Here is a 24,741-nt window from a genome sequence, read left to right on the forward strand (position 1 = left end):
GCACATTTTCTTCCAATGTAAGCATTCTTCAAGTGTCATTCTGTATCCGTCTTTATAAATTATTTAGGTTAGAGGGTCACATGACTACAGGAAACAGACAGATATGGTAAGTGAGTAAAGCAAACCAGGTGTAAGAGACTTTTGTTTTCATGGTAAACATGTAGTAATACTCTTGACTTCCACAAAGAAGAGGTAGAAAGACACCAAGGCACGAGGGCAGTGCTGATAGAGATGTGTAATTAACCACAGCATAGGGGACAATAGGGAGTAGGGAGCTCTCCAATCAGAGAGCCCGCTCACTTTCCTAAGAGTGGCAGCCACGACTTCTCCCAAGCGATAGTTAACATGCAGACATGGGGGTCCAGTATGTAAGAGCTCTTGGTTAAAAGGGGAAAAAAACCTCTGGAAATTCAGATTTTATTTTTAAACAAAACTTTTTGAGTTTTATTTTCTTCCTTGGGTTGAAGATTCATCTTAACATGCATACATTTTGAAACAGTAACAGGGTCTCAAACTGTTCTGAACAGACATTAGATAAGCACAGAGAGTTGCAAATTTCTATTTTAAAAATGCAAATTGCAGCAAGAAGTGGAGAAGTCACACACATATGTCAGGGTGGTAGTTTACCTCCCAAAGTTAAATCTGTACTTCATTCAAAAAAATTTTTTTAATTACAATGATCTGACCTGATGCTTGGGTGTGTTGAGCAGCTCTGGGCCTCCCCACAAAGGCTGAGGTTCCCACCTCCCCACAAAATGGCTCTGAGCAAAGGGAAGGGGGTCCTCTCTGAGTTTCCTCTCCAGTGTCTGAAGGGTCTCAGCATAACCCATTGAAGGACAGCCAAGTCTCCTCTTCCCTCTGGAGGCACCCTGCATAAGTGGCACAGCGCAGAGGAAGGCTGGGGCCATGCTGCTGCCCCCTGCAGATGGCTGGTAGATTTGGGGGCAGTTGTTTGAATGTGTTTCCCCTTTGATTCCCGTGCTCAGGCTGGATCTCCTCTACCCACATTTCTGCCAGAAAGAGGTGAGGTTTCTAGACCTGGAGGAAGCCATAGATTTATGGAAATCCAGATTTGTATATGAAATACCCTGATATTTAAAAGTTGCCTCAAGCCTTCCCCAACATTGCAGGCCAGTATCAACAATCAGTGGCCCAGATACATCCCACAGATCCCCAGATTACAGCTTCTGTCATACATATTTATATTGGCCTGAGGTCTAGAAGCATGCTTAATATAATTTGAAAACAAGGTGCTCTTACTCCTGTGATTTTTAGAGCCCTTGTCTTTGTCATTTATTTGGTTCTTACTTTGTGTTGATTTTCACTGCTATTTATCTTTCAGGTTTATTTCCAATATCCTCAAATAGATGAGACCTCCCGGATAGCAGGGACCATCATTTAAGCATCTTTCTGTCCCCAACCCCTAGCATGGTCATCTCCCCTTTGTAGAGGCACCATAAAAACTATAAAAATTAAAATTTATTAATTGCTTACTACAGACATTATGGATAATAATTTATTCATATTATCTCATTTACTTCTTAAAACGATATTGAAACATAACTATTGATATTTTGATTCCTACTTAGAGGTGAAATCCCAAGCCAGGAAAAGTTAAGCAACTTGTCCTGGTTCATGTAGTTAATAAGGTATGGAGTTGGCACTCAATCCTGGAAAGCTGACCCCAGAAATACTGTTAAACTGCTAAAAATGCCTGGTGATAGGAAGAGTGATGTTGACCAAGTCAGAGAACTTGGAAAAATTATTTCTTCTGCCTCCCTCAAGCTCTGTGATTCTACAAGGCTATTCTTGGATAGTTAAGTCATTCCAAATAACTATCAATGTAATAATGTCCAGTACAAAAGAGAAACTGGAGTGATCTTTTAGTCTTTAAATCACTAATTGTCATGTAGTGATTTAAACCACGGTTAAAGAATGGTTTCTAAGCTATGGATTCACAAAGGTGTGTCCTGATTTCCTTCATGTTTGATTTGAGCATGACAACTTAAATTATATCTTCAAATATTTTTAAAACACTAATTAAGGGGAAAAAATAACCCTGAACATTCAAATGGAAATTCAACCTACTGGAGACCTCCATCGTGCTAACTAGTAGTCTCACTGATTAACCATATAATAAATACACATTATATATTTGAACATAAAGTGCATTTATACTAATGCCACTTTTCCTGCTTTACATATTAGAGTTCTATGTCAGATTTTGTTTGCATAATGTATTCTGCTCTGTAAGAAAGTTGGAAAGCGTCTTCCCTAATACATAGCTCTTACTCAGTCAGTCCTTGCTTTCCCGCCTAATTACACATGCCTGAACAGTCAATAGAGGCTGATTAGCATTGTATTATATTTATGGAATCTAAGATGCAATCTTACTAAGATGTACTATTATTATTTTACATTTCACCAAGAAAAAAAATACTTCCAATGAAAAACATACCATGCAGTAAATTCAGAGACTTTAAATTTTTAAAAAAGTAAGTTCTTAAATCAAGAGAATATAGTAATTAAGAACTTGGAATCTGAAATCAAATTACCTGGGTTTGAGTTTATGGGCATCCTACATACTGTGACCTCCAGCAAATCACTTAGCTTCTATCTTCATCTGCAAAATGGAACTATTATTACAGTCTAGCTCAGAGAGCAATTGTGAGAGATAAGAGAATAATTGTAAGGCCAGAGGCTTGGGGTCTAGTAAGTTCTTGATAAATGTTCGTTATTGTCATTATTATGACCCCTGGAAAAGTCCTTGATCCTATGACCTGATTGTAGAAGGTTGCTCCTATTAGAGGTGGGGGCAGAGGGGTCAGCCTTGTGTGATACCCAAATAAATGCTTCCCTTTTTAATCTCCTTTTCAGAAGGTCTTTACTCCTAGTCAGAAGAGTCAACACATATCTGATTGAATGGGCTTTCATCCCTAAAGGAGGAGGTTTGCCTGATGATATAAAGCTCTGTTCAGATGCCAATTTAATCTCTTCTGATGGAGAGGTTTTAGAAGCTTTTAGTCCTCCTTGGTGACCTCCACATCACACAAATAGATTTCTTCTGCTCTTGTGCCCTACAGCCCCAAAGTACTTTAGAAGGATGGAGTAGGTTTTCCTTCTAAAGTTTTGGTCTTGAGTGCAGTGGTGGGAAAGTTTATTTAGATAAATGATGAAAGAATTTAAATTTGGGAGCTAACTTTAGCTGCAGATTTTTTGTTCAGTGTGGAAAAAATAAAGGCTCTTGGACTCTTTGAATTGTGTATACAAATCATTTCATATGAAATTTTTATGTGGATAAATAGGAAAGTGGCAAGTCTATTATTAACATACTCTTGACCTCAAACATGCCTCTCCAAATGCCTAGTAGTTACCACCAATTCCTCACATCTCAAAACAAATTAATGCACTTCTCCAAAAATAAGTGTGTAAGTTAGTGTTGGTTAGGCTAAGCTACTGTAACAAATAGAACAAAAACCCCATGTCACAGTCCAGAGATGGACAGGTGGCTCTCCTCAGCACCTTGTGACAAAAGTATCTGGGCTCTTTCCATTGGTGGCTACACCATCAGGTACACTTTCCAAGGTTGGTTCAAATGGGAAGAGAAAACTTGGAGGTCACTTGTAATAGCTTAAATACCTGGCCTTTTAGTAGTTTATCTCACTTCCACCCAAATTTCATTGGCTAGAACTCAGTCACAAGCTGCATCCCCAATCCTGTTGATCCTACCGCAATAGCATCTAAATCTTTTCCTTTTTTCCATCCCCATTGACACTGTCCTTCTCTTCATCTTTCATCTCTATCACCAGTGTAGCTCCTTAAGTGGTCTTTCCACCTCCTATCTCTCTTTCCTCCCATCCCTGAACATATGTCCCCATGCTGCTACCTGGATTAACTTTCACAGGTTTGATCACATTCCCCTGATTGAAAACCATTTCTATGGATAGCCTGGAGAATAGGGGTTATGTTCCTTGCATGATGACCAAGTACTGTTAGTTGCCAGTGTATCTGTCCAGGTTTACTCCCCAGTAGACATGCTCAAGGATAACTCTATCCAGCCTAACCAGATTCCTTGTTTTTCTGGAAATTTCCTCATTCTATACATGGTCTCACACTAGTCAATATTTTTCTCCTTTGAAGACCTACTTATCACTCAAGACCCAACTTAACTGTGTCCCTTCCTCTGTCAAGCCTTTCTTGATTCATTTTGTTGAAATGAAATGACCAAAGAGCTCCTAACGCACATTTTAAGAACTCTTATTTTACACCTACTCCATTCTTCTGGGTGTTTAAAGTTAATGAGGTATGAATTTGTCTCCCTGATTTGACGGCTTGCTCCTTCAAGACCTGCAGTATGCACTAATCTTCATATATTCACAACACTAACCTCAATGTATTGAATACAGTAGATACTCAACACTTGTTAATATGTTAACTAAACTCATAGTACCTGCTAGAACTAAAAGATACCACAAAATTCCAAATATAAGAATGTTTAATATATTTGTTCCTATAACATAACACAAAAGCCTTGAAAGCAGATTTGTTGTGTTAAGGCTGAAATGATCTTTATATCAGATAACTTATAAGAGTAGGCTCAGGATTGAAAATGAGGAAGGGCCTTGTCATTTCGATATAATCCAGTTTGGTTCATTAAAGTCTGAAAGCTCCACTGGCTGAGGATACCTGGGGCTTTAGGTAAAGAAACACCCCAGTAGGCAACCAGCACTCACAGATTTAATCCAGAACTACCCTCTTCAACTACTTCTGCTCTGCTTAATACATTTTCTCTATTCTATTTCTTACCAAATACCTTCAGTTTTCAGACTTATTTGTTACCTCTGGCTCCATTTTTCTTACTCCATTCTCTCAAACATGTGACCTTCTTTTTTTGGTCCTTAGCAAGATGCTTTCTTGGATGGGTCTACTCACTATATGGCTTATATCCTCACTAGCTTAATTTTTATTTGGATGAAAATCCCTTTTTGGGAAGAAAGTGAAGAAGAAATAAAGGAATAAAGGTGTATCAGATAGGATTCTTTGGACTGCAACAAACAACAAGGTCTAATTCAAACTGATATAAACAATATGGGGATTTATTAACTCTCATAATGAAAGTCCAAAATAAACTCCATAAGTGCTTTTTAGCAGCTCTCTTGGCTCAGTCCTTCTATGTATTTTCTTCATCCTTGGCCCCAAGAAAATTGATTCAGTAATTCCAGGCATAACACCAGACACGACAGCATTAAAAGAAAGAAGGAAACGGTTGTGTTTTCTTTTTGGAGGAAAAAAATCTTTTACAGAACCATGGGAAAGGATGGTGGAGTGAGAAGATCCTGTACTCACCTCCCACAGATACACCAAAATTGCAACTACATATAGAGCAATTACCTCTGAGAATGACCTGAACACTAGCAGAAAAGATTTTCCACAACTAAGGATAAAAAGAAAAAGGCACAATGAGATGGGTAGGAGGAGTGAAGATGCAGTCTGGCGGGGGTTCACACCCTTGGTGCAGCAACCCACAGTTGGGAGGGATATCGCAGCTATGGAGGTCCTCCCTGAGGAGCAAGGGGTCTGAACTTCACTTTGGGGAGTACAGCCAGGGGACCTGCACTGGAAAGACAAGTCCCTCTAACACCTGGCTTTGAAAACCAGTACAGCTTATGTCCAGGAGAGCTGGAAAGTTATAAGAAACCGAGACTCTACTCTTAAAGAACATGCACAAAATCTCACTTGTTATGAGTCCCAGCACAGAGGCAGCAGTTTGAAAAGTGCCTGGATCATACGTGAAGATGATTTATTCATGAATTTTTGAGAATGTATCTGAGGGGCAGGGATCTACTGGAACTTTTTTCAGGTACAGAGATTCTGGTAGGTGCCAGGTTTTGTTGTTGTTTGTTTTTGTTTTTTGCTCACCTTCTGCTTAGCTGCCCTGGCTCTGCTGGGAGCCATTTTTGACTCTCCCCATCTACCTTAGTAGCACTGCTCACCCCAGATCCCACTCACCTGCAGGCTTGCCCCAGCCAGTGCTCCTCCAAAGAGGCCCCCCATCCTGCCAGAATTGTCAGGTGTCCAGAGCCAGCACCAGAGCCCCTTCAAAGCACCTCCCACCCCACTAAACCTGGCAAGTGCCCTTGGCCAAGAGTGGCATCCCCTCAAAGTAGCTTCCACCTGGAGAAACAGCCTCACACACAATAGCTCCTGCAACAATTGTGGCTGGGACTTACAATCAGCCACACTGCAGGCCAGTCCCACACACTAGCATGCCTGCAGCAATCACAGTCCAGACTCAGCAGAAGAGAACACATAGCCCACCTAGAGAACACTCCTAGAGCACCTGGCTCTGGCGAACAAGGAGGACTGAGCTACTGGCCCCACAAGACACCTTCTACATAAAGCCACTCCTTTAAGACCAGGAGAAATAGCTAACCTACCTAATACATAGAAACAAACACAGAGAGTTAGGCAAAATTACGAGAATAAGGAATATGTTCCAAATGAAAGAACAAGACAAAACCTCTTAAAAAGAACTAAATGAAAAAGAGATAAGCAATCATCCAGAAAAGAGCTCAAAGTAATGGTCATAAAGAGGGTCACCAAACTCGGGAGAAGAATGGGGGAACACAGTGAGAACTTCAACAAAAAGATAGAAAATATAAAAAAGAAACAATCACAGCTGAAGAATACTATAACATATGTGAAAAATACACTAGAGGAAATAAACAGCAGATTTGATGATGCAGAACAACAGATCAACAATCTGGAAGACAGGCTAGTGGAAATCACCCTGTCAGAACAGCAAAAAGAAAACAGAAATAAGAAAATGAGGCTAGTTTAAAGAATCTCTGGGGCAATATCAAGCATAGTAACATTTGCATTTTAGGGGAAGAAAATTATTTATAAATTACTTACAAATGTGTGTCTGAGGAATGAAGAACAATAACTTTACCAAAAGTGGAAATAAATGCAATTATTACAATTTTTTTTTAAAGAAGGGGAAGAAAGAAAAGGATGGAAAACCTCTTTGAAGAAATAATGACTGGAAGCTTTCCTAGCCTTTTGAAGGAAACAGGCATCCACAGAATGTCACAAGACACATTAAAGTTAAAATGTCAAAAGTTAAAAATAAAGAGAGAATCTTAAAAGCAGCAAGAGAAAAACAACTAGTTACATATAGGGCAGTCCCTATAAGATTATCAGCTGACAGTTCAGAAAAAAAATTATAGCCTAAAGGGAGGGAATAGCACAACATATTCAAAAAACTGAAAGGAAAAGGTTTACAACCTAGTATACTCTATCCAGCAAGTTTATCACTCAGAATTGAAGGAGAGATAAAGAAATTCCCAGTTTATCACCACTAAACAGACTTTACAAGAAATGTTAAAGGGACTTCTTTAAACAAACAAAAAAAAAGGTCATAACTAGAAATACAAAAATTATGAAACAAAATATTTCACCAATAAAGGCAAATATGTAGGAAAGATAGTGGATCAACCACCTATATAGCTAGTATGAAGGTTAAAAGACAAAAGTAGTAAAATTATCTATATCTACAATAATTAGCTAAGGGATAAACAAAATAAAAAGATGTAAAAATAAATCCGAAACATTAAACATGGGTGGGAAAGTAAAAATGTAGTGCTTTTTGAACACTCTCAGACTCAAGCAGCCATCAACTTAAAATAGACTGCTGTATACATACGTTGTCATATAAGAACTTCATGGTAACCACAAACTAAAAACTGATAATAGATACACAAAAAATAAAGAGAAAGGAATACAAACATAACACTAAAGAAAGTCATCAAATCACAAGGGAAAAAAGCAAGAGAAGAAAAAAGGAACAGAGGAGAACAACAAAAATAACCAGAAAATAATGAACAAAATGGCACTAAGCACATACCTATCAATAATTACTTTAAATGTAAATGGACTAAATGTTCCAATCAAAAGATATAGGGTGGCTGAAGGGATTACAAAAACAAAAGACCCATATACATACTGCCCATAAGAGAGTCACTCCAGATGTAAAGACACACACAAACTGAAAGTGAAGGGATGAAAAAAGATATACCATGCAAATGGAAACAAAAAGAAAGCTGGGGGAGCAACACTTACATTAAACAAAATATACTTTAAAAAGGATTGTAACAAGAGACAAAGAAGGACATTACATAATGATAAAGGGATAAATCCAACAAGAAGATATAATACTTGTAAACATATCTGCACCCATCATAAGATGACCTAAATACATAAAGCAAATACTAACAGACATAAAGGGAAAAACTGACAATAATACAATAATAGGGGATTTTAACATCCCACTTACATCAATAGATAGATCATCCAGACAGAAAATCAATAAGGAAATATTAGCTTTAAATGGCACATTATATCAGATGGACTTAATAGAAATATATAGAACATTTCACCCCACAACAACAGAATACAGATTCTTTTCAAGTGCACATGGAACATTCTCCAGAATAGATTACATGTTAGGCCACAAAACACGTGTCAATACATTTAAGAAGACTGAACTCATATGAAGCATCTTTTCCAACCACAACAGTATAAGACTAGAAATCAACTATAAGAAAAAAATTGGGAAAACACAAACACATGGAGTCTAAACAACATTCTACTAAGGAGCCAATGGGTCAAAGAGATAATTTTAAAATACCTGATTTGAGACCAATGAAAATGGAAAGACAACATTCCAAAATTTACGGATATCAGCAAAGGCAGTTCTAAAAGGGAGGTTTGTAGCAATGCAGGCCTACTTCAGGAAACAAGAAAAATCTCAAACAATCGAAACTTACACTTAAAGGAACTAGAAAAAGAAAATCAAGCAAAACATGAAGTTAGTAGAAGGAAGTAAATAATAAAGATCAGAGTGAAAATAAATGAAATAGAGACTAAAAAAGTACTAGAAAAGATCAATGAAACCAAGAGCTGTTTCTTTTAAAGGATAAACAAAATTGCTAAAACGTTAGTCAGACTCATCAAGACAAAAAGAGAGAAGTTATAAAAAAATGAAATTAGAAATGAAAGAAAAGTTGTTATAATCTACACCACAGAAATATGAAGGATCATGAGATTACTATGAACAACAGATTATATGCTAACAAACTGGAAAAACAGAAAAATTCTTAGAAACATACAATCTCCAAAGACTGAATAAGGAAGAAATAGAAAATCTGAACAAACCTATCATTAGGAATGAAATTGAATAAGTAATCAAAAAAATCCCCAAAAACTAAAGTCCAATACCAGATGGCTTCACAGGTGAATTATCCTAAATATTTAAAGAAAGGTGCATTAACTAACCTTCTCAAACTATTTCAAAAAAATTGAAGAGAAAAGAACACTTCCAAACTCTTCTGCAATGCCAGCATTACCCTGATATGAAAACTAGCCAAAGCAACTCCAAATAAAAAAGAAAGGAAGGAAGGAAGGAAGGAAGGAAGGAAGGAAGGAAGAAAGAAAGAAAGAAAGAAAGAAAGAAAGAAAGAAAGAAAGGGAGGAAGGGAGGAAGGAAGGAAGGAAGGAAGGAAGGAAGGAAGGAAGAAAGGAAGAAAGGAAGAAAGAAAGGAAATTACAGGCCAATATACCTGATGAACACAGATGGAAAATCCTCAATAAAATATTAGCAAAATAATAATTCAACAATATATTAAAAGAATTATACACCATGATCAAGTAGGATTTATTCCAAGGATGCAAAGATGCAAATATCCACAAATCAATAAATGTAACACACCACTTTAGCAAAATGAAGGATAAAAATCATATGATCATCTCAATAGATGCAGAATATGCTTTTGACAAAATTTAACATTCATTTTTGTTAAAAACTCTCAACAAAATGGGCATAGAGGAAGCACACCCTCATATGCAACATTATAAAGGTCATATATGACAAACCCACAGCCAGCATCATATTCAATGGTGAAAAGCTAAAAGCATTTCCTCTAAGATCAGGAACAAGACAAAGATGTCCATTCTCACCACTTCTTTTCAACATAGTATTGAAAGTCATAGCCACAGCAAAAATGCAAGGAAAAGACATAAAAGCATCCAGATTGGAAAGGAAGAAGTAAAACCATCACTGTTTGCAGATGACATGATATTATACATAGAAAACTGTAAAGACACCACAAAAAACTATTAGAACTAACTGAACTAAGTGAATTCAGTAAAGTTCCAGGATACAAATTTAAAATGCAGAAATTTGTTTCATTTCTATACACAGAAATAGAAATTAAGAAAACAATCCCATTTACAACTGCATCAAAAAGAATAAAATAACTAGAAATAAATTTAACCAAGGAGATAAAAGACCCATATTCTGAAAACTATAAAACATCAATGAAAAAAATTGGAGATGACAAAAACAAATGGAAAGATACACTGTGCTCATAGATTGGAAGAGTTAATATTGTTAAAATGTCCATACAACCCAAAGCAATCTAGAGATTTAATGCAATCCCTATCAAATTACAATGACATTTTTCATAGAACTAGAACAAATAATCCTAAAATTTGTTTGGAACCACAAAAGACCTCAGAAAGCCAAAACAATTTTGAAAAAAAATAAAGAAAGAAAGAAGAAAGATGAAAGTATCATGTTCCTTGATTTTAAACTATACTGCAAATCTACAGTAATCAAAACAATATGGTACTGGCACAAAAATAGATGCAGAACAGAATAGAGTGCCCCAAATAGACCCATATATATATGTTCAATTAATCTACTACAAAGAAGGCAAGAATATACAATGGTGAAAAAACAGCCTCTTCAATGAATGGTGTTAGGAAACTGGACAGCTACATGCAAAAGAATTAAACTGACCACTTTCTTAAACTATATATAAAAATAAACTCAAAATAGATTAGACACTTAAATGTAAGACCTGAAACCATAAAAGCCCTAGAAGAGAACCTAACCAGTAAACTCTTTGACGTTGGTCTTAGTAATAGTTTTTTTCAGATATGTCTCTTCAGGCAGGAACAACAAAAGCAAAAATGAACAAATGAGACTACATCAAACTACAGTGATTTTGCACAGCAAAGGAAGCCATCAATAAAACAGAAAGGTAACCTACTGAATGGGAGAAAATACTTGTAAATGATATATCTCACAAGGAGTTACTATCCAAAATATATAAAGAACTCATATAACTCAATATCAAAAAACAACCTTATTTAAAAACGGCCAGAGGCTGTGAACTGACATTTTTCAAAGAAGAAGTACAAATGGCCAACAGACACACGAAAAGATGCTCAATATCACTGATCATCCAGGAAATGCAAATCAAAACCATGAGATATCACTTCACACCTGTCAGAATGGCTATCAACAAAAAGACAACAAATAACAAGTGCTAGCAAGGATGTGGAGAAAAGGGAACCCATGTGCACTGTTGGTGGGAATACAAACTGGTGCAGTCACTATGGGAAACAGTATGGAGTTTTCTCAAAAAAATTAAAAATAGAACTACTATATGATCCAACATTGCTACTTCTGGGTACTTACCCAAAGAAAACAAAAACACAAATTTGAAAATTTATATGCACTCCTATGTTCATTGCAGCATTATTTACAATAGCCAAGATATGGAAGCAACTTAAATGTCCATCAATAGATGAGTGGATAAAGAAGATTTGGTATATATATGCAATAGAATATTATTCAGCCATAAAAAAGAATGAAATCTTGCTATTTGCAATAGCATAAATGGATTTAAAGGGTATTACGCTAAGTGAAATAAGCCTCCCAGAGAAAGATACATGATTTCACTTATACATGGAACCTAAAAATCAAAACAAAACAAAACAGAAACAGACTCATAGATACAGAGGACAAACTGGTGGTTGCCAGAGAAGAGGGGGTGGGGAGTTGGGCAAAATAGATGAAGGGGACTAAGAGGTACAAACTTCTAATTATAAAATAAATAAGTCACAATGATGTAATATACAACATAAAGAATATTATCAATAATATTGTAATAATTTTATACTAGACTTATCGTGGTGGTCATTTGTAATGTATGATCAAAGCACTATGTTTTGCACCTGCAACTAACATAATATTAAAAGTCAACTATGCTTCAATTTAAAAAAGAAAGAAAGAAAACCTTTCATAGAATTTTCCCATAAGACTTTAGACATGTTTCATTGGAAAAATTGGGTCACATGATATTTACAAGCCAATCAGTGGCGAGGGGAATCAAATTACTCAACTGGCCGAGACTAATACAGTAAGTCCCCTACATAGGGACCTTCAAGTTGCAAACTTTCAAAGATGCGAACATGTGTTTCACCAACATCAGGCGTGAGTGAAATTGTAGCTTACCCTCTGTCTCCTATTGCTGACGATCCTTCAGCTCTACCATCTCCCACCTCCTCTCCCTCCTCCAGTTAGTAACTCTTCTTGCCTGTTCACTTGATGCCAGCCCCTGTATGCCAGCTGTTGTACTTACTACTGTACTTTTCAAGGTACTGTGCTGTAAGATTAAAAATGTTTTCTTTGCTTTTTGTGTTTGTTTTTTATGTATTATTTGTGTGAAAAGTATTATAAACCTATTACAGTACAGTACTATATAGCCGATTGTGTTGGTTGGGTACCTAGACTAACTTTGTTGGACTTACAAACAAACTGGACTTACAAACACATTCTCAGAACAGAACTCATTCATGTGTAGGGGACTTACTGTACTTTAGTATGGAATGGCTTTTCATGGGTCAGCTGTAATAATTACTACAAAGGAGAAGGCAGGGAGGGAGGAAGAAAGAAAGGAAAACAAACTCGAATTAGCCTTCTTATTTTGCAAGCTCACTCTTTACAAATAATTACTATATTTCAAAGATCTCCATTGGGTCTCTAGATTCCAGAAAATCTCAGTTGGGAAAATAAACTTCCAGGATGTTTAGCAGAGGGAATGAGATCTCTGGAGGGTCATCCTGCATTTAAAGACTCCTGTCTATAAGGCATCTATGCCACCTCAGCTCACAAGTCATTCAACAGAAGTAGTCATATGGCTCAACTTAACTATGGCAAGTAGGTCGCAGGAATTCCAACCTACCACATGCCTGGAATGCAGGAAGCTAGAAATATTGAATGACCATCATAGCCCACCAAATATTCAGCGCATCCAAACAACCCCAAAATCTTAGAGTCTTACCACAACAAAGGTTTATTTCTCACTCTTACTGCATTTTCATCATGTGTTGGCAGTAGGCTTTTCCTCCTTGGAGTCACGAAGTGACCCAGGCTAATTGAGGCATTATCTCAATGTGTGTTTCCATGACCATCATGGTAATAGAAAGAGAATGTGGTGAACTATGCACTAGGTTTTTAAGCTTCTGTCTGGAAATGACACTTTTATACCCACATTTTATTTGCAAAGAAAGTTAAATGGCCATGCTAATGCCAAAAGAAGGAGAGAGAAGTGGAAAACTGAACTACCTGGTACACTGCACTTACAAATAATTTCCTATCTACTCTACTTCTATTTCCCCAACATGACATCTTGGGTTTTTCCATAAATTCTCTGGTCACCACAAGGTAATAGTCTCTGTCTTGTGGTAGCAAATAGTTCAGTCTGGTCTAATACCAGAACTCCAATCTCCATTACTACATATTCAATTGATCTCTTCCCTGGGTTTGGAAGACTTCAAGGAATATTTGTGTGTGAGGGAGGGGGGCGTGATCAGCTTTTTCTCTTTCTGGACTTACTTCCACCCCCACTCATTACTGACTCATTCTTTGAACACATCATTATTGAGCACATATTCTATCAGAGACTGTTCTAGATGGTGGAGTTATGACAGCGAACAAAATAGACAACGTTTCCTATCTTCATGGAGCTTACATTCAAGTAGAACAAATAAATTAAATGTATAATACAATAGTAGTAAGTTCTAGAGTAAAGAGTATAGTAGAAAAGGGCATAGGAAATATCAAGGAAGTGCTATTTAGGCAGGAGGGTCTAGAGAGAGTACCATTTAAAGAGAAATAAAGGTAAAGGAATTGAGAAATGGAAGAAGAATTTCTAGGTCAAAGATGAAAAAATGCAAAATCGCTGGAGCATGACATGACCTGGTTTATATGAAAAATAGCCAGGAAAGTTTGGTTAGAGTAGGGTGAGGAACGGGGAGAGCAGAAAGACATGAGGCCAGAGCATGAAGAGGGGCCAAGACCACTTAGGGTCTTGTGGTCATTGTGGGCCACTGGAAGGTTTTGAGCAGAGAAATGACATGATGTGGAATGGGCTTCATCAAGGTCATTTAGCTACTGTGAGACTGGATAGGTAAAGGGCAAAGTCAAGAGAAAGCAGAGCCATCAGGGGGCTAGTGCAGAATCCAGAGGAGAGGTGATGGTTTGTTGCACCCATTGTGGTAGCATGGAAGTTATGAATCCTCATATTTCAAGCCTCTCATGGCCAGGTCCAGAGGTGAGGGACAGAAAAGGGGTTGAGGACAGAAAAAGTTTTACCGAACTGCAATAGCTGGAATTGCATAGAAATGCCCTGTGGATGGTACTTTTGTGGGGTTTTAGAGACTCCCATTGCCAGTGATCTGAATTTCCCTTGATAACATCAAGGCCCCATTAGCTGGTCATGTATGACCCTCTCCACTAGCCTCTGGGTGCTGGCAGTTCATATCTCAGTTTGGACCACTTAACTACTCTACACTGCTCTTTTGGGCAGAGTATTCAGGCCAGTTCCCATTTATAAGGCCTAACTCTCCCGACAGGAGACTCACTTATCAATTGTCCCGCTAAATTCAGGAAGTTCTGGCCACTCCCAGTACTTCTTGGTCTGCTCTGCCATCCAGGGGCAACAAGCCAACCGCAGCCTGTCACCTTTAGACAGGATTCAAAATGCTAGTCCCTGTGTCTGTCAGTCGTGACAGGAGACGTACTGAGCTGCATGGCATTCTCTCGAAGCTCCACTCACTTTGAGATGAGGGGGAAGCTTTTCCATCCCCTCCCCCTCTAGTTGGGGAGAAGGGGAAACAGCTCATTGATAACTTCATGAAAAGAGATTCTCCCTCCCAGCCTTTCCAATTCCCAGTTTATCCTTTCACTCTTCTTTGACAGACTGAAAGAGAGTGATGGGTTAATTCTGGAAGAGCAAGCTTCTCCCTCTAGTTCTGTAGAAATACTCCACCCCCTTAGCTTCATGAGATGGGTCATCCATCACTTATTTTCAGAAACTCCAGGCCTCAAGAAAAGTTGAATTTAATATCTTCTTACCATTGCAAGCACAGGGCTGGGACAGAGTGAAGAATGCAGGCACCTAGGGCACACAAGTTAAGGAGGTTTCCCCTTTGGGTACATGCAAGTACAGTGTTGGCACCTCATGACCTTTGCATGACCCTTCGAAAATGTTGTGCCCCACGTGCCTCATTTGCCTCACCCTTGTCCCAATCTTGACAACCAAACAGAGACCAACTAGAGTTAGCTGAAGCAGAAAAGGTATTTGCTAAAAAGGCTTTTGTTTGGGTAACTCACAGAATCAAAGAGTGTTGGGGACATGGGTTTGGAGGCTATACCGTGAAATAAATAAATCACGCCACGGTTTCAGCGACAACATCCCAGACTGTACTGTTGGACAGACACACCCAGGCTTGGACTGTCTACCACTCTGTCTGGAACCAGATAGCAGACCAGTTCCATTATAACCATGGTCTTGCCATTTCTGGAAATGAATTTAACCACTGATGCTGCCATCACTCTCACCAATAACTATTCTAAGAGGTCCCTCCTTCATCACTTCACTACCTTCTAAGTCAGAGTCTGGGGCAACTGATCTGAATGGCACAGTCCAGGTCATGTGTCCAAGGTGCAAAGAACTCTGAGAAAGTGAGTATCTGCCATTTTCAACTTCTATCCTGGAGGTAGACTTAGATTCATAGGTGGGAGTGTCTCCAAATACATGAAGGGAATTTAGATCCTGGGCAGCCAAAACTAATGCCGAGTGGCCATCCATCAGTTAATCAATCCAGTAAAATAACTGGAAGTTGCACAAAGTTCTATGAAAGAAACAAAAATGAGGGTTAATAAAGAATGCAAGAGGGGGGGATCTACTTGACATACAATGGACAGTGAGGGACTTAAGCTGAGACTTAAAGAAAAAAAGGATCTGGCTATGAAAAGACTGGTTACTTCAGGGGAGAGAACAGGTGCAAAGATGCCTAGCAAGGGAAGGAGCTTGGTGTGATCCTGGAGCTAGTTATAGCCAGAGCATAAATGAGGGGTGGGGAGGGGGTTGAAGATGAGGATAAGAGTCAGATCACACAGGACCTTGTAGGCTGGGGTTAAAGGTTTGTATTTGGAGAAGTCATTGTAAGCTTTTAAGCAGGGAAATAAAATTATATAATTTTCATTATTTAAGAAAATCACTTTTGGGCTTCCCTGGTGGCGCAGTGGTTGAGAATCTGCCTGCCAATGCAGGGGACACGGGTTCGAGCCCTGGTCTGGGAAGATCCCAATGCCGCGGAGCAATTAGGCCCGTGAGCCACAACTACTGAGCCTGCGCGTCTGGAGCCTGTGCTCCGCAACAAGAGAGGTCACGATAGTGAGAGGCCCGCGCACCGCGATGAAGAATGGCCCCCGCTTGCCGCAACTAGAGAAAGCCCTAGCACAGAAACGAATACCCAACATAGCAATCAATAAACCAATCAATCAATAAAAATCTTTAAAAAAAAGAAAATCACTTTTGCTGCTATCTGAAGGAGTTGGTATGGGCTGAGTCAGATCAGAGAAACAAATGGGAGTCTGTGGAGCTGTTCTACAGGGAGAGAAAATGACTCCAAATAAGGTAGTGACAGCAGAGCTGGAGATAAAACTCTGGATCTCATGTGTGTGTTTGGAGACAGAATCAATGACTTGAATATGAGAAGTTAGGAAAAAAGAGGAAACCTGGATAACTGCTAGGTTTCTGGATGGAGTAATAGAATTTATGGTAACTTTTGCTAAAATGGAGAAGTGGAAACCAGATATGGTGGTAAAAGTTCAAGAGTTCTATGTGGGACACATTGTTTGTAATGTCAGTATGTCATCAGAGAGGCAGGGCTTCGGCTCAAGCTGTTAAAATACCTCAAGAATTGCAAAAAAAACTAATTTTCAAACATTTCAAGTAAAACTGGTATTAAACATTCTAGGACACTTGGAGTCCAGAACTATCATGCTGGCTTTTGTCTGTTTTTCCCCTTTATTTCTTAAAAATAACCAAATGTTTCAAACATACAGAAAAGTACAGGAATAAAAATTTAGGAGACACCTGTATATCTGCCATCCAGATCTAACAAATGTTAACATTTTACTATATTTGCTTCAGACCTTTTTTTAAAAAATAAACAACACAGTACAAACAGCTCGACTCCCTCATCCCATTCCTCTTAAACATATGACACCATTTATATAAAATTCTAAAACATTCAGAACAATTCTATGTATTTTTATGGATGGCTGCATATGCAGTAAAACTATAAAAACGAGCATGTGAGGACACGCCAACAGAAGAATATATTTTTTGTTTTTCTAATTTACATTAAAAGTAGCTCAATCCCCACACATTAGGGGTTCCAAGAAATCACATCTCTGTTATTTTGGAGAGTGGTTTTCCCCCTCAGTTGAAATCTTACAAGAAACTTGCTATGGCAACTTAGGGACATTGGCGGGAACCTCTAGCTTTCAGGTTATCAGGGTCACATGTAAGATGCTCATTGTCTGAATCTACCTAGACATCTTGATAGCAGAAAGGCTGAATCTTTGCAGCACCCGCTCCCTTAAGCCAAATGTGCCTCTAGAATCTGTATCCCAGCTGCCAGTGTCACCGACACTTGGTGTTCAGGCCCAGCATCCACATAGCCCCTCATCCGAGGTCCCAGAACCTGGGCACAATTGCATGGGCTCAAAGCAAAAGGCCTTCCCTACCCCCACAACCTCCCAGTTTCAGGAAATTTAATTCTTCCCATAGTTAGACCTCACCTCGGCTCCTTCAGCGTTCTAAGCCTCCAGCTTTGGAGCAACAGAATTCTCAGCCCCTTGCTTAACATAGGAAAGGCCTCATAACGTTCCGCCATGTTAAAGGAAGCTGGCATTCAGGACAATAAGCTCTATGACCCTTCAAAGAAAACAAAAATATCTCTCCTTCTTCCCCAGTGAGCTTATAGCCATGTTAGTAAGACACGGTTCATTTCTCAGACAGGTTATCTTCTTCCCCCTTGCGCCTGCAAATCACCCCCCCCCCCAAGGCTCTGGCCTGGGCTGTGCCTGGTGGCCACTTCCGGCGGGTTCTCTTCTCACTTCCGGTGGGTTTTCTTCTGTGCCGCCATGTTTTTGCCCTCTGAAGGCATGGTGTCCAAATGCTGGGCCGCTGACGTCTCATGTCTCACTTTTCATCACTCACTCCTCTTACTCTCACCACAGTCTCCCTTGAATGTCTGATCTCTTAAAACTCCAATCAAGATCTCCCTTCTGTTCTTCATTCTCCTGCCATTCATTTCATTGGTGAACCCCACAAATTAGCTGATTAATAAAAGGGGAGTTCTTCCAGTATACCAGGATTAGGAAAAGGAAAATAAAATACGTTTGGAAGTACTAAACCTCTTGCCCACTCATTCCTCCCCAAAAGAAACAAGAAACAAACAAATGCTCTAATTTATTCATGCCAGTGACAGAATCGAAAAATCCATCTCCAAATGTCTGCTAAAGCTATCTACACCTATGTCCTCATGCCCTTCTTAATTAAACCTGCTTTTCTCAATAACAGCCAAGCAAAAGAGCATGGCTTCTTACTAAATTTCACTATGAAAATATTTCCATTTTACAATAAAAAAAAAGTGTCCTCTTAATTCATTGAAAAGCTGTATTACAGGACTTTATGGAATAAATTGGGGACCTATCCACCACTTACAGCATTATTTCTCTGACACAATGAGTTCCCAGTTTCCACTTAGAAAGAAACTTTAACAATGTAACCCATTGGTGACTCCCTACACACAAAGTGAGGTGATAAAAAAAATTCATACAATTCAGAAATATTTAAGGTTTCTGAAAATATTTTATTTATTTCAGCATAACTGTTTTATTTAAATTATTAAAGAATTATGTAAGTGGCTTTCTTCCCCATAACTCTTTTACTTATAGGGCAAACATTTATTGAGTATATATTTAAGGCTCTCAGAAATAAATAAACAAGATAGGCAAAACTCCCGTGTTTTAGAGACTACATTTCCCCCCCTTCTTTCTTGTTTTTATTTCCAAAGTTGCTAAAAAATAAAAGTAGAATATTTAGTTCCTCTTAGACTGAGTTCATAAAAAGTTCATAACTACTAATATTACCACTTTTTAAAGCTTTTGAAAAATAATATAAATTCATTTTCATATCTCTCATGCCTAGAATATGCACAACACACAGTAGGCATGCAATAAATATTTGAGAATGGAAAATTATCTGTCTAGAATCCTTTTAGATATAGCCCTGCCTAAGGGAGAAAAAAGATAATTCACAATCTCTTCCAATCCTTAGATTGTATTTTCTCAGCAGCGTGGTGGTATTCCACGTTCCCTTTTTCCCACAATCTCCCAACCCCAAATCCCTAAAAGGCTGAATTCAGGAAGGCAGGACTGGACAAATCAAATTCCTCATTAAGAATGCCTGAAGAAATATGCCTAAAGATGAAATTATAGCTCTTAGACCAGCACTCAAAACCCCGGAATAAAAGGAAAGAGAGAAGGAGGGAGCGAGGGCCAAATTATGCGATTTGACCATGGTTACTTACCCAGCAAATGTTTCTGAAAGCTACTAACTACTAATTGTGGTAAAGGTTTTTAAGCCGGGAACCGGTGAGTCGCTCTCTCTTCCCCTGATGCTCTGTAATTCTTGTGCAGTTTGGGGATGGCACTCTGTCTTAAATACAATAATATTTTAGAGAAATGTGAGCACTTTAAGTTAACAGGTATGCCAATTTGGAGCCATAAAAGAGATGTAACTCCAGAGATTGCAAATAATTTAATAAGGTGTAACCATTTTTCTAAAGTTCTGTGGTATTTTTTTCATCAGCCTAAAAGGCTCTACCATGTGGCCTAATTCAAGGCTGCAGGCAGGAGAAATTACTGGCTTCATTATGCCTGCCTGGTGCTCTCCAGTAAAAGCGTTCTGCACCAGGCATTCTCATACTAGGAGGCTCTGTGGAAAGCTTTTGCCCTGACAGATCTCCTTTGGCTTCTTGTGAAAAGCAGCAGAGGGAAGGAGGTTATGTTCTATTGTACGCCAGGCCCGGAGGTTTGTGTCCCCCTCTTTGCTTTAGAAAAGGTCCACGGTGGGTCCTAGTCACACCTGAGTCATAATGGCCCTTGGGCCACTGAACACCATTCAGGGTTTGCTGAAGAGAGATTAATGTTTATTATTATTGCCATTAATGGTATTGCTGTTATTGTTGTTATTATCCATTGCTTATTGGAAATGAGCATTCTGTGGTCTTTTGAAACATTCCACTGCTTTCCCTGCAGTGTGTAGAATAGCTAATGGCTTACCTACAAGGGAACAAAGAGTAAAAGTGAAGCCATCGCTTTTCCTTGACTTCTTTTGGTACAACTGGGCTTGTGTTTTTATTTGCTAAGATGGATATGAAAGCAGGAAAGAATGGTGTATTAGCTAGAGTGAACCTGGCTTCTCTGAAAGAGTAAACTGCCAAATCTCAGTGGCTCAATTCAATGCAAGTTTGTTTCTCACTCATATATAGCCTAAGCTAGGCGTTACCCACGGGCAGAGAACAACATTCTAAGCACTAAGCAAGGGACACAGGTGTCTTTCATTCTGAGGTCACCAACTTCACAGTGGAGGTTGACTCCTTTCCAACCAGGTGAATGGGGGAAAGACCACATACAGGAGGTCTCAAAGCAACACACACGACTTGTACTCACATTCCATTGGTGGTCCTTAACAGCAAGGGAGTCTAGGAGATGCAATCTAGTGAGTGGTGAAGACAGGATTGGAACCAGAGCAAACTTACTTCAGAAATTTGTTCATCAAACATTGGGATGGTGTGTCAAAGTGTAGCAAGGCTCACTTACATATGGAATCTAAAAACAACTATAGAAACTCAGTAGAAAATTCTACTCATAGAGAGTAGAGGAGTGGTTGTCAGAAGCTGGGGGTGGGGGGAATGGGGAGATATTGTCAAAGGGAACAAACTCTCAGTTATAAGATGAATAAGTTCTGGGACCTTAAGGTTACAGCATGGGGACTATAGTGAACACTGTATTGCATATTTGAAAGTTGCTATAACAGTAGAGCTTTAATGTTCGCACCATAACACCAACAAAAAGAAAAAAATTATAATTATGTAAGGGAAAGGATGAGTTCACTAAACTTAATGTGGTAAACATTTTATGATATATTCATGTATCAAATCATCACATTGTACAGCTTAAGTTTACACAATGTTATATGTCAATAATATCTCAATAAAGTTGAGGGGGAAAGCACATGGAAAGTTCTAGGTAACCTTCTCTGAGAATGTGACATTTGTGTGGATAGATACCACATTGGAAGCAAATCTAAGAGCTCTTTGCAAGTTGGACATACCTGTAGTTGTTTAGTTTGTTATTGTTTCAGGAAGGTCCATATGAGTTCTATTAAAGGTAATTTCCTCTTGAAGTAACTTTTACATATCTAGAAGTGAATGGTACAGTGCTAGACCCAGAGAAGTCACTCAAATGCCATGTCTTTTATCTGGGCTATTGAATTTCTAAAGAGATAAATTTCCAGTATCCTATCTGAGGTAAACATCTGGCTGCCTGGGTTCTGTTTGCTCTAGTGGGAGGTAAGGAGGTCAGCTCTTCCAAATACAGACTTTCATCCAATTTCCTTCTGTTTTTAGCACCACAACGCACATCTGTGTGTCACTTAACTGATGCATCTGAGCTTGTAGTGCACGTCATCACTCCCCTTTTCTGTATTTCTCTTTGCAAAAACTCTAACCTTGCCTTCCTCCACTCTACTTTATCAATTCCCACACCTCCATATGCTTTCCATCTCCAGAATTTTTATTAAAACCTCTTACCTGAAAATGTCTCTCTCTCCCTCTTTGTTCTTTGGTTTTGGTTTTTTTTAAACATTTTTATTGGAGTATAATTACTTTACAATGGTGTGTTAGTTTCTGCATTATAACAAATTGAATCTGTTATACATATACATATATCCCCATATCTCCTCCCTCTTGTGTCTCCCTGCCTCCCACCATCCTTATCCCACCCTTCTAGGTGGTAACAAAGCACCGAGCTGATCTCCCTGTGTTATGCAACTGCTTCCGACTAGCTATCTATTTTACATTTGGTAGTATATATATGTCCATATATACACTACCATTCTCTCACTTCGTCCCAGCTTACCCATCCCCCTCCCTGTGTCCTCAAGTCCATTCTCTAGTAGGTCTGCGTCTTTATTCCCGTCTTGCCCCTAGGTTCTTCATGACCTATTTTTCTTTTTTTTTTTTAGATTCCATATATATGTTTTAGCATACGGTATTTGTTTTTCTCTTTCTGACTTACTTCACTCTATGTGACAGACTCTAGGTCCATCCACCTCACTACAATAACTTAATTTCGTTTCTTTTTATGGCTGAGTAATATTCCATTGTATATATGTACCACATCTTCTTTATCCATTCATCTGTCGATGGACACTTAGGTTGCTTCCATGTCCTGGCTATTGTAAATAGTGCTGCAATGAACATTTTGGTACATGACTCTTTTCGAATTATAGTTTTCTCAGGGTATATGTCCACTAGTGGGATTGCTGGGTCATATGGTAGTTCTATTTTTAGTTTTTTAGGGAACCTCCATACTTTTCTCCATAGTGGCTGTATCAATTTACATTCCCACCAACAGTGTATGAGGGTTCCCTTTTCTCCACACCCTCTCGGCATTTATTGTTTGTAGATTTTTTGAGGATTGCCATTCTGACCGGTGTGAGATGATATCGCATTGTAGTTTTGATTTGCATTTCTCTAATGATTAATGATGTTGAGCATTCTTTCATGTGTTTGTTGGCAATCTATATATCTTCTTTGGAGAAATGTCTATTTAGGTCTTCTGCCCATTTATGGATTGGGTTGTTTGCTTTTTTTCATATTGAGCTGCATGGGCTGCTTGTAAATTTTGGAGATTAATCCTTCGTCAGTTGCTTCATTTGCAAATATTTTCTCCCATTCTGAGGGTTGAATTTTCGTCTTGTTTATGGTTTCCTTTGCTGTGCAAAAGCTTTTAAGTTTCATTAAGTCCCATTTGTTAATTTTTGTTTTTATTTCCATTTCTCTAGGAGGTAGGTCAAAAAGGATCTGGCTGTCATTTATGTCATAGAGTGTTCTGCCTATGTTTTCCTCTAAGAGTTTGATAGTGTCTGGCCTTACATTCAGGTCTTTAATCCATTTTGAGTTTACTTTTGTGTATGGTGTTGGGGAGTGTTCTAATTTCATTCTTTTACATGTAGCTGTCCAGTTTTCCCAGCACCACTTATTGAAGAGGCCGTTTTTTCTCCATTGTATATTCTTGCCTCCTTTAGCAAACGTAAGGTAACCGTATGTGCGTGGCTTTATCTCTGGGCTTTCTATCCTCTTCCATTGATCTATACTTCTGTTTTAGTGCCAGTACCATACTGTCTTAATTACTGTAGCTTTGTAGTATAGTCTGATGTCCAGGGACCTGATTCCTCCAGCTCCGTTTTTCTTTCTCAAGATTGCTTTGGCTATTCGGAGTCTTTTGTGTTTCCATACAAATTGTGAAATTTTTTGTTCTAGTTCTTTGAAAAATGCCAGTGGTAGTTTGATGGGGATTGTGTTGAATCTGTAGATTGCTTTGGGTAGTATAGTCATTTTCACAATGTTGATGCTTCCAATCCAAGAACATAGTATATCATCTCTCCATCGATTTGTATCATCTTTAATTGCTTTCATCAGTGTCTTATAATTTTCTGCATACAGGTCTTTTGTCTCCTTAGGTAGGTTTATTCCTAGGTATTTTAATCTTTTTGTTGCAGTGTAAATGGGAGTGTTTTCTTAATTTCACTTTCAGATTTTTCATCATTAGTGTATAGCAATGCAAGAGATTTCTGTGCATTAATTTTGTATCCTGCTACTTTACCAAATTCATTGATTAGCTCTAGTAGTTTTCTGGTAGCATCTTTAGGATTCTCTATGTATAGTATCATGTCATCTGCAAATAGTGACAGCTTTACGTCTTCTTTTCTGATTTGGATTCTTTTTATTTCTTTTTCTTCTCTGATTGCTGTGGCTAAAACTTCCAAAACTATGTTGAATAATAGTGGTGAAAGTGAGCAACCTTGTCTTGTTCATGATCTTAGTGGAAGTGGTTTCAGTTTTTCACCATTGAGGACGATGTTGCCTGTGAGTTTGTCATATACGGCCTTTATTATGTTGAGGTAAGTTCCCTGTATGCCTACTTTCTGCAGGGTTTTTTATTATAAATGGGTGTTGAATTTTGTTGAAAGCTTTCTCTGCATCTATTGAGATGATCATATGGTTTTTCTCCTTCAATTTGTTAATATGGTGTATCACATTGATTGATTTGCATATATTGAAGAATCCTTGCATTCCTGGGATAAACTCCACTTGATCATGGTCTATGATCCTTTTAATGTGCTGTTGGATTCTGTTTGCTAGTATTTTGTTGAGGATTTTTGCATCTATGTTCATCAG

This window comes from Balaenoptera acutorostrata, chromosome 4, assembly GCF_949987535.1.
Source record: "Balaenoptera acutorostrata chromosome 4, mBalAcu1.1, whole genome shotgun sequence".
Taxonomy (NCBI): domain Eukaryota; kingdom Metazoa; phylum Chordata; class Mammalia; order Artiodactyla; family Balaenopteridae; genus Balaenoptera; species Balaenoptera acutorostrata.